The sequence below is a fragment of the Ictidomys tridecemlineatus genome, chromosome 11 (genome assembly GCF_052094955.1).
Source record: "Ictidomys tridecemlineatus isolate mIctTri1 chromosome 11, mIctTri1.hap1, whole genome shotgun sequence".
In the NCBI taxonomy this organism is placed as follows: Eukaryota; Metazoa; Chordata; class Mammalia; order Rodentia; family Sciuridae; genus Ictidomys; species Ictidomys tridecemlineatus.
Genome location: NC_135487.1, coordinates 85,238,892 through 85,250,422, shown reverse-complemented (window position 1 = coordinate 85,250,422; position 11,531 = coordinate 85,238,892).

Sequence of the window (11,531 nt, the reverse complement as noted above, 5' to 3'; positions counted from 1 at the left end):
GAAATCAAAGTGCAGCCCAGTAGATATTACAAAGGGTCCTATTTTGTGGCTAGACTTCTACTAACACTGTCTTTCCCTGAACTGCTCCTACTCTTGCCCCACATGATCCAGGAGAGAGATACTCAGGCTAAGCAGTGCAGCACTTAATATCACATCTAGAGCATTTGCTTCCCATCAATCTTCCCAACTTTGTGCACTTTTAAATTTTATTTGTTAACATGCAAAACACTTTGCTGCAGGATTTGGAAGACTTCTCATTCATAGAATACTGTCAAAGGGAAGATTTGAAGACAGTATAAGCTTCAGGCAGTTTTTGAAGTGCTTTTAGAAATGCTGCTCCAAGGTTTAGAGCGGGGGCAGATCTGATCCTTTCCTGGTCCCTACAGTTAACCATTTGGAAGCAACAGAAAGTTGCTCATATTTTTTCCCCTTGAAAAGACCCCAGGCTTTAACCCCATGGTCAAGAGTGAATAAATTGTTTGGGGGAGGGACAGTCTCTAATTGTGCATGTACCAGTGCATGAATTTGAGGGGTATAAAGGGAGGGAAGGCAATGCTGTGAATAGAGGAGGAATTTGAAGGGGCTGACTTAAATGGTAAGATTAGATTATTCTCTATCCCATGCCAGTTTTTTTGTTCATTTATCACTAGGGGTCTCCCAACTTTGTTCACTCTCTTCCCTATTTTTTATCCCTCCTTCATACTTCCCTTTCCTGTTTTCCCTTTTCATGAAGGCCCCTCAATGTAAAACCCAAATAGTTTCTTTAAATGTACTTAACACGGGCAAAACAAAAAGAACATTGGATACACCATGAACATACACTGAGTCCTAATTCCACTTAATTTTCTTATATGCAGAATAAGGATGAAATACCCATCCTAAAACTGCAGGTTGCTTTAGTTTTCAAAGAATATAACATATGGAAAGAACTTTACAGTGTCAAGAAAATCAAAATAGTTTTTTAAAAGTCGTCATAGAAAAAAGCAATTTTGCCAAGAGTTCAAATTGTTTTTTTTTATTTTGAAGTATAGCTGTGTCAAACTAAAATTGGAGCATGAAAAGAAATGAAAATGAATATTTTATAGATATTGAAAAACAATTAAGGAACCCTCTGAAGCCAAGGCACAGAGGGATATTTAAATGAAGCATATATCTAATCTGGAGATGACTCTATTTCTTTTATTTGAAAAGCAAAAGAATCAAACTCCTGGTCAGAATCTTAAAGTAGTTTTAAAAACAAATTCTGAAGAAAGAAGCCATACTTTATAGCAGTAGTTCTCAACCTGGGCTGATTTTGTTCCCCCAAAGATTATCTGACAATGTTTGTAAACATTTTTGGTTCTTACAACTGGGGGATGCTACTGGCACCTAGTGAGTAGAGGCCAGGGATGCTGCCTCACCACATGTTAGCAGTTCTGCTGTTAAAGGAATAAAAAAAATGCTTGGCATTATAGTACAAAATATTTAATTTATGTATCTACCTGACACACTTTCTCACAATGCAAGTGTCATTCACAAAGTTTTAAAATGTCTATTGGAACCGAAAATTAAGGAGGGGAATGTGTTTATATTACTGATAAGACATCTGGTACATGATTCTGTGACTCCAACCATTTTGGGTTGGATCTGGAATGTGCCCCCAAAGGCTTAGATGATGAAGTCTTGGTCCCCAGTACAGGAGTGTTCAGAGGGTGGGGATTTGGGGAAGTGAGTGGATCATGAGGGCTCTGACTTCATCAATGGATTAATCAATTGATGGTTTATAATTGGACTCTTTGGAGGTGATGGAAACTGTAGGAGTCCAATTGGAGGGGTGGGGGGAGCGAGCGAGTCACTGGGGACTGGCTCTGGAAGAGTATATCTTGTTCCATTGTTCTGGATATATATTCTCCCCTTCTTTGCTTCCTTATTGCCATGAGGTAAGCAGTCTCTTCCCTCACATGCTCCTGCTACCATGATGTACTGCCTTACCCAGAAACAAAAGCCAAGTGACCATGGAAGGAAACCTTTGAAACTACAAACCAAAATAAATTTTTCCTCCTTGAAGTTGATTTTCTCAGGTATTTTGTCACAATAACAAAAAGCTGACTAACAAACCAACCCTAATCAAGAAAGCAGAAATTTCCCCTCTTAAGATTTATTTCTGACTTATTTTTTTTTCTCTAATCCACATGCCTCCTTGTATTTTCACATCTGAAGAAATAAACAATGCAGCCTGATTTCTGGGAAGGTCATATGAATGCATACATATTTCTGAAACCCTAGAGAATAATATAATACACTGTATATTTTAATAACATGTGTCTAGCTAAAGAAAGTCGGAATCGTTGATTGGAAATAAGCTAAATGTAAACTCTTAAGCAATTTGTGTGTGTACATTTTTGGATTAAGTAATAAATATAAGCAACAGATAGCTAGTGAAGACAACTTATATAAGGAAAGACTGGAATGGGAGAATCAGGAAAATTTCTAATGTCAGCTAGGTGACCAAACTATTTAAATTTGCCTGGGTCTCAATTTCCACATTTACAAAAAAGAGGGACAAATTAATGATCAGTATTTTTCTCTCCAATTGCAAAATCTTATGACCCTAAATCAGAGTATTGAATTAGTAGATTTTAAAATAGCCACGTTATGCTTCCTGGCAAGAAACGTTACCCTTGAGCGTAGCTCTGTTGGAGCTGGCTGCCACCCCTCCACAACCTAAGGCTGTATCCCCAGGAGCACTTTCTGAAGGTGAGTTCCAAATTAAACTCCACTATTTGTAGTGTTTTAGGACCAAAAAACATAATGACAACATACTGGAAGAGGTTACAATTTAAAAGTTATTTTATGACTTAAAGCTTCTGTTTAAAGGATGCTACTGGCCATTATGAGGAATCCAAAGAGAGTTGTCACAGGCTAACAAGCCACTTGAATCAATTTGAGCTATGATTTGGAAATTATCATTTATATCCCCTAATTTGTTAAACCCAGAACGCAAATACAAGTTTTGAAGAAAAGACTGTTCCATATATAAACACAATTTTTATGAAATTTACTTTCTTACCAGCAGATGTCAGTATGACCTAAATAACTAACATTTTAATCAGTTTTTAAATACCTACCAGTAAACTGAGTAAAAACAGTCTTAAAATAACAAAGTTTAAAACTTGTCAATGTTTTTTATTAAGAGAATCTTAAGCGGAGCTATAGAAACATCAATCTTTTTTTTTTTCAATTAGCATGATAGTCTCCAGTTTAGAAACATCAATCTTTCAAATGGTTAGTTTAAATGAGTCCTGGCTCAGGTAAATCACATTACATAAACTATAATACATGTTATCATTATAAATTATGTGACAGTAGCCTTTCTTGGTGACATATAAAAGATATGAACTTAATTAAATACATAATTTTAACATGTACTAAAGTATAGAGTAACATTATTTTTAAAGCTCACACATTATACACACTACAACCAAAAGAAACTCATTTGGGACCAGGCGTGGTGCCGCACACCTGTAACCCCAGTGGCCCGGAGGCTGAGGCAGGAGGATCATGAGTTCAATGCCAGCCTCAGCAACTTAAAGAGGACCTAAGCAACTCAGTGAGACCCTGTCTCTAAATAAAATGTAAAAATGGTCTGGAGATGTGGCTTAGTGGTTAAGTGCCCCTGGCATCAATATCCGGTACCAATAAAAAAAAAAGAAAAGAAAAGAAAAAAGAAACTCATTTATCTCTGTGTAACATATATAATGCTTGGCAAAACACACTAATTCCTAATGAAAACTAAAACATCAATAGTGTAGCATGATTTGTTTTCTAAAAAAGTAGCTTTTGCTATTAGCAGAGTTTTAAATTTAATGACAAGAGCAGCACTTATTACATGCTGAACACTTATTTTCCATCATCCCCTTTAGTCTTTGCTGCAACCCTGCACTGTTTAGGTAGTTGTATCACTCACAGTTTGAAGATACAATAACCGATGTTCATAGATGTAAAGTGTTTATCCAACAAGCCAAAATGATAGACTACTGATTCCAACACTCTACTCTGCTTTTCATATAATACTCCATTTCTTTGAAATTGCCCTTTCATGACTCTGCATTGAGGAGACTTCTCCTTGCTTATTTTTCACCCTTGGAGTTAAGCCACATTTTATGCCAAGTATTTCTGCAGCAACGATATGGAACACAGCTAAAAGTAGATAAAAATAAGGATAAAACAGAGGAAAATGTGTAAGATCATTTTTAATAGCAAAGATGATACTTTCTTATAAAGTAAAAGGTGCATTTATATTATATAATAGCAATCCCATGCCTAGATATTTACCAAGGAAATATAAAAAAATACATTTTCTCACAAAAACTTGTACATGAATGTTTATCAAAACTTTATTCATGATCATCAAAAGCCAAAAATATGAAGGACATCAGCAAGATAGAACAGGACTGCCTGTCATTCATCCTTCCTACAAAAAGGGACCACAACTTAGAGTAAATGACAATATTCCAGCTGGAGTGACTGAGGAAGTACATTGGAGAGTAGCAGGAAAGTGGGACAATCCCTATGAAGCGTGAAAACCCAAGATAGCACCACAGAAAGGAGAGATGAACCCTGCCTATGCCCTACTCAGATTGATTCAAAGTCCAAGACAGATTTGTCCTTACAGCGACCTCAATAGTCACTTGAATCAATTTGAGCTATGATTTGGAAATTATAATTTATCGCCCCTGCAGACAACTTTACTGGAGACTCCTGCTGTCCTCACAACCCTCAAATGTGTTTAGAGTTGCCCAGAGTTCATGTGGCTCTATTACCACAGAGTAGAGCTCACATTGTACATCCCTAACCCCTGAGCTCTAATGACTAGGCACCATCTTAAAACTGGAGCTACTGCTAGAGAGCATCCTGCCCTGGGAGCTAGTGCCACAACATGTCTCCACTCTTGAGATTCCACCATCATTGCTCACCAAGAGTACAACACCCTGAATGCCAAACCCATGAAGGGCCCCTTTCCCCCAGGAAACAGGCACTCACACTGAGAGAAAGCTAAAATACAACTGATGACTCAAGTGTACCTGTTCCTAGACTGACAGCCAACCAGCAGCAACCCTGTCTCCTGCCTCAAGAACCCACTGCACAGTCAGCTGGGCTCTTGCAACTGGCCTGACAGGTAGCTAGGTGGTACTTTGCCTCCCACCTCCATCAGCATGAGCCTGCCACATGGCTAATTGGCCACTGGTTGATGCTCCCTTAGCCTGGTCCAAAAGCCAGCCTGGCAGAGGTCTTGCCCCACCAGCGAACACATAGCACAACTGGATGCCTAACACCACCACTCCCCCAACCAGACACACACACAGCCTGAAACTGGCCCAATAGTCAGGTAGGTGACACTTTTGCTCCCAGAAAAACCACACCACAGTCACAGATACAGCCTAGGCTATTGACAAAACCAACTGAAGAAACTGCACAGAAACTACTCTACTGAAACACTCAGAACCAAAGCTAACACACCACATCTAAGTGACACTCTATCAACCATATACAGCAAAATGGCTCTCTCTACCAAACAAACAAACAAACAAAAAAAACCCAGAAAATTTGAAAAGGCAACTGAAGTACTAGATGCATAGATATCAATGCAGGAGCACAAGAAAGATTTAGGGGGGGAAAAAACACGAACAAGATTCCCACGGGAACACAATAGTTCTGTAGTTACAGATCCAAAGAAAAGGAACTTTACAAAATGCTTGAAAAGAAGTATAAAAATAATTATCTTGTATCTTATCAGCAAGATACAAGAGAATACAAACAGATAATTCAATGAAATCAGGAAAACAATTCATGATCTGAATGAGAAATTAAGGAAGATACAGGCATCATAAACAAGAATCCAACAGAAATCTTGCAGCTGAAGAATTCAATAAATGAAATAAAAATATAACTGAGAACCACAACTATTTTAAACATAAAAAAGAATTTCTAATCTTGAACATATATCTTTTTAATTAACCCAGTAAGAGGGTTAAAAAAAACAATGAATAATAATGAAGACTGACTATGAGATCTATGAGACAGCAGTAAGCATACAGATATCTGCATTATGGAACTTTTAGAGGGAAAAAAGAGAAAGAAGGGCAGAGAAAGCACACTTAGCAAAATAATAGCTCAAAACTTCCTAAACTGTGGGAGATATATAGACATCAAAATCAGTGAACCAAAAATTCTAATTAGATTCAACCCAAAGAGGCCCTCTCAAAAACATATTATAATAAAAAGCTGTCAAAAGTCGAAGATTAAGTAGACTTTAAAAAGCATCAAGAGAAAAACAATAAGTAACATATAAGGGAGTGCTCATTAGATTAAGAGCAGATTTCTCAGCAGTAACTCTTTAGTCCAGAAGAGAATGCAATGCTATATTGAAAGTGCTGAAAGGGAAAAAATGCAAACCAAGAATACTAGAATCAGGAAAGCTATCCTTAAAAAATAGAGAAGATGTAAAGTCTTTCTCTGACAAACAAAAACAGAAAATTCATCCCCACTAGACCAGTTTTACAAGAAAGTCTTTAAAGTAGTCCTATTTCTGGAAGTGATAGGATGATAATTATTATCACAAAAACATGCTGAAGTATAAAGCTCCATAGTGGAGTAGATACACAAACAAGAGGATAAGGAATCAAACCTCCTAACTACAGCAAACTGTCCAAACACAGTGATTAACACAAGGAGGAAGAAAGGGACAAAAACACATGAACCAACCAAACAAACAACAAAATGACTGGAGTATGTTACCATCAAGAGCCTTGAGTGTAAATGGATTTAATTTCCCAATTAAAAGATGTAGACTAAAAAAACAAGACCCAACTATGTGCTTCCTATAAGAAGCTCACCTCACCAGCAAAGACATGCATAGAATGAAAGTGAAGGGATAGAAAAAGACATTCCATTCAAACAGAAACAAAAGCAAGCAAAAGTAGCTATACTCATAGTGGTTAAAAATATTTTTAAGATTTTTAAGCCAGAAACTACAAAAAGAGATAAGAAGGTCATTATATTATGATAAAAGGATCAATTCAGTTAAAAGATATGACAATAGAAATTAATAGGCCCCCCAACATCAGACCATCCAAATATATAAAGTAAATATTATTGAATATTAAGGGATAGGCTCCAACACAATAAATTTGGGGGTTTTAACACCCACTTTCATCATTAGTTAGATCATCCAGACAGAAAATCAAACAAAAAGGCATCTGAATTAAATAATAATATAGACCTAATAGACATTTACAGAACATTCATCCAGCAACTACAGAACACAAGTTTTCATCAGCACATTTCCAAGATAGACCATATGTTAGGCCACAAAATCAGTTTCAATAAATTTTTAAAAATTTAAATCATATTGTGCATCTTGTCTGACCACAATGTGATAAAATTAGAAGCCAATAGAAGTAGAAATAATAAAATTGTATAAATATATGAAAATTAAATAACATGCTCCAAAATAACAATGGGTCAAAGAAGATATTGGTAGTATTATTAAAATGTCTGGAAACAAATAAAAATCAAAACATATCATACCAAAAACCTATCACAGGAGGAAAGTTTGTAGCTATGAACACCTATGTTAAAAAACAGAAAGATTTCAAATGAACAACCTATATATTATTGATAGGAATATAAATTATTAATAGCCATTAAGTAAAACAGTATATTTTCCTCAAAGAACTAGCAATAAGGCTACCATATGATCCACCTATTGCACTTTTGAATATATATCCAAAGGAAATGAAATCAGTCTGTCAAAGAGACATCTGCCTCCTATGATTTTTGCAAAATTATTCTTGGCCAAGAACAGCCAAGATATGTAATAAACCTAAGCATCCATCAACGGATGAATGTCTGTTGTGGTTTGGATAAGTGGTGTCCCCCAAAAGTTCATTTATGAGACAATGCAAGCATGTTCAGAAGTGAAATGATGAGATTGTGAGAATTATAACAGAATCAGTGGACTAATACTCTAATATGATTCAACTCAGTAGTAACTGTCGGCAGGCAAGTATGGCTGGAGGAGGTAGATCCTTGGGGGCATGCCTCTGGGGTACATATTTTATCTCTGGTGAGCATAGCTGTCTTTCTGCTTCCTTGCCATCATGTCCTGAGATGTTTTTCTCTGCTACACTCTTCCACAATGATATTCTGCCTCACCTTAGGCCCAAAGCTATGGAGTTGGCCAACCATCAACTGAACCTCTGAAACCATGAGCCAAAATAATTTTTTTCTTCTCTACACTGTTTTTGTCAGGTCTTTTGGTCACAGCGATGAAAAAGCTAGCTAACACAATCAATAAAGAAATTTTGGGATATATATACAATGAAATATTATTGAGCCATGGAAAAGAAATACCTTTATTTGCAGCAACATGGATGGAACTGGAGGACATTATATTAAGTGAAATAGGTGAGGCACGAAATAGGTCAGGATTAAAAAGATAAATGCCACATGTTCTCACTTACATGTGGCAGCTAAAATTTGTCTCTTAATAGAGAGTAGAATAATCATTACCAGAAGCTGGGAAGATGATAAGAAAAGTGGATAGAGAGAGGACAGTTAATGATTCAAGGGTGCAGGTGGATAGGAAGAATGACTTCCGATATTCTAAAGAACAGTAGGAAAACTATGTTTGACAATTATTAGTTGGTTATTTCCAAACAGCTAGGAGAGAGGATTTTGAATGTTCCCAGGACAAAGAAATGGTAAGTGTCTGAGGTGATAGGTCAATTACTCTGAAATGTACATTACATATTGTTTACATGCATTGAAACACCACATTGTACTTCATAAATATGTAATTATATGTGTGAATTAAAAAGAAATTGTGTGTGTGTGCACACGTGCATGCACTCAGACGCACAAAGGAAGGGGGAGTTGAAAATAGCCCAAGTTTTCATCCACTAGTTAAAGGATAAATTTTTATTGTGGTCTAGCCATACAGTAGAATACCTCTCACAATGAAAGGGAACACATTTCTGATTCTTGCAACAGCATGGCTAAATTCTAAAAGTATTAAGCAAAACAAAAAAGCACAGGCTTATATGATCTCACGTGCATGACTTTCTGGAAAAAGCAATGCCACAGAGTCAGAAAACAGATTAGTAATTATCAGGGCCTGGTGGAAAAGTGTGGATTGACTACAAAAGAGAATGAGAGAATTTCGGGGTATTGTAGAATTTTCTAGATCATGGTTGTGATGGTGGCTATGTTACTATACACATTTATGTATACTTACAATTGATGGACTTTACTTTATGTACATTTTATGTCAATACACCAGACTTTTTTTCAAAAGTAAAAGACAATGGACATGTAAGTATTTTCATTATCACTAGTAATAAAATTTCTTAAATATTGAGTCAAATAACAAGAAAAGGGCTCAAACAGCCCGAGTCCTTGCCTAACCTGGGAATGGAGAATAAAAACTAGCAGCCTAGAGCTAGCTGGCCAGCCCACTCATGTGATCTTGTGTGAAGCAATACTTCTCTCCAAGTCTTAGTTTACCTACTGTTAAGTAAATTGCATTAGATTTTCAAATTCTTTAAATGTCTTAAACTTTTCAAGCTCAAAAAACAAAGCAAGGACCATGTTTACTATTCCAAAGACTTTTCTCCTTGCTGGTTATTAAAGGAAAGTGCAGACCTCACACTTTCCTTCAGTAGGGAAGAAGGGTTAATAATCTTAGTTTTTATCACTCACAAAATGGAGAGGAAAATTATGCTATTTGGCCAGTAGATGTCATGCACTCATTTATGAAAACCTGAAAATTCTTCATATCAAAATATTTTTTAAATGAATGTTTGCCTAATATTTTTACCTGTAGTGATTATTAACATTGTTTCTCAAAAAAAAACAACAATAATTTAGAGAAAGGAAAACGTCCTAAATATTCAACCTGTTCCTCATTTTTTCCCTTTAGATCTAATTAAGTACACTAAAAATATCTACCAGGATGGGGAAGAAAATCTCTTTTATTCCAGTATGATTAATGTTTCAAAGATTTTTTTTAAAAAAAAATGTAATCATGACTGTACAGACATCACTTACCCAATCTTGGGAAACTCATTTCTTTAAAGGTATTCTCTTCATTCTCAATGTCATCTGCTGATGAAGCTTCCTCTGATACCTCATATACCATAGAACTTTACACTAAGCAAAACAGTTTCCAGGTTGTCTTGTAACTTTGGTACAAGTCTCTTTTCTCTTTTGATCATAAATTCCTGGAAGGACCACTGCTGCTCACCCAACCACATAGCATAGTACCTGTGCTCAATGTGTTTGTTGATGGTGTATAAACAAGTGAACTAAAATTTGAATCAATCTTATATCTCAAAATAGGTGGCGTCTCTATGACCAGGTCAAAGTAAAAAGACCAACGAGTGGTCAGAACAATTGAAAACCACAGAGAGGTGCATCACTATTTTCCCTGGAGAAACACAGGGGACAATTGCCTCTTAAAGAGAGACTCTCTCTGCAGCGTGCAGAGACCAAAAGCACTAAAGATAACACAATAGATATGGCTTATGTAATAAGCTAGCAGAAAGTCTTAACCTTTTAGTGCCAAAGACATGTGGAGATTTGACATTTGAGGATGCCTATGGACTCCTCAGAATAATGTTTTCAAAAAACATAAAATGCTTAACAGTCACAAAGAAAACTAATTACATTTAAATAGAGTTCTCAAAATATTTTAAACAATTTATTTATAAGATCTGGCAGCAGGTTTAAAATAACTACTATAATTTCATTAAAGTGATGAGTGTAAATGATATTTTGAGAATCTGCGACAACTGTAAAATGATATGAAAAAATATTTTTGACAGTCACAGGTACTGTTAATCTTCTGTAATTTTTGCTTAAATTTGAAATGGGTAAAAATGCTACATTTAAATTTCATGAAATTAAAGTTGTATTTTTTTTCTCTGTTCTAAATACATAAATCCCTTGATCTCCATTTATGAACCATTTGAGGAGGTCATCAGATCCAAGGTCAGGAACTCCTGGGCTGAAGGGAAGATAGAAGAGTGGAAAAGAGGGGGTTTTGAAGGATAAAGGGCAGAAGAATTTTTCTTCTACCTGCTTTCCCTTTTCCTTCAGAAAGCTCACAGTATTCACTTCCTCAGTGTGTTAGCTTGCATCCTTGTGACCAAAATACCTGACAAGAACAACTTGGAAGGGAAAGTCACTGTAGTTCATGGTTCCAGACCATGGTCTGATAAGTACGTTGCTCTGGCCAAGGTGAGACTAAGCATCATGAAGGAATTGTGTGGCAGAGGAATGATGCTCCATGGGCAGCAGCCAGGAGGCAGAGAGAAGGAAGAGGGGAGAGACCTCAGGGAAGTGAAACCTTCCAGGGTACACCCCCTGTAACCCATCTCCAGCAACATACCACCTGTCTGTCATTACCACCCAGTCAGTCCATTCAAACTAAGATGGACTGATTAGGCTACAACTCTTACACTCTAATTATTCCTGCATCCACACAGTAG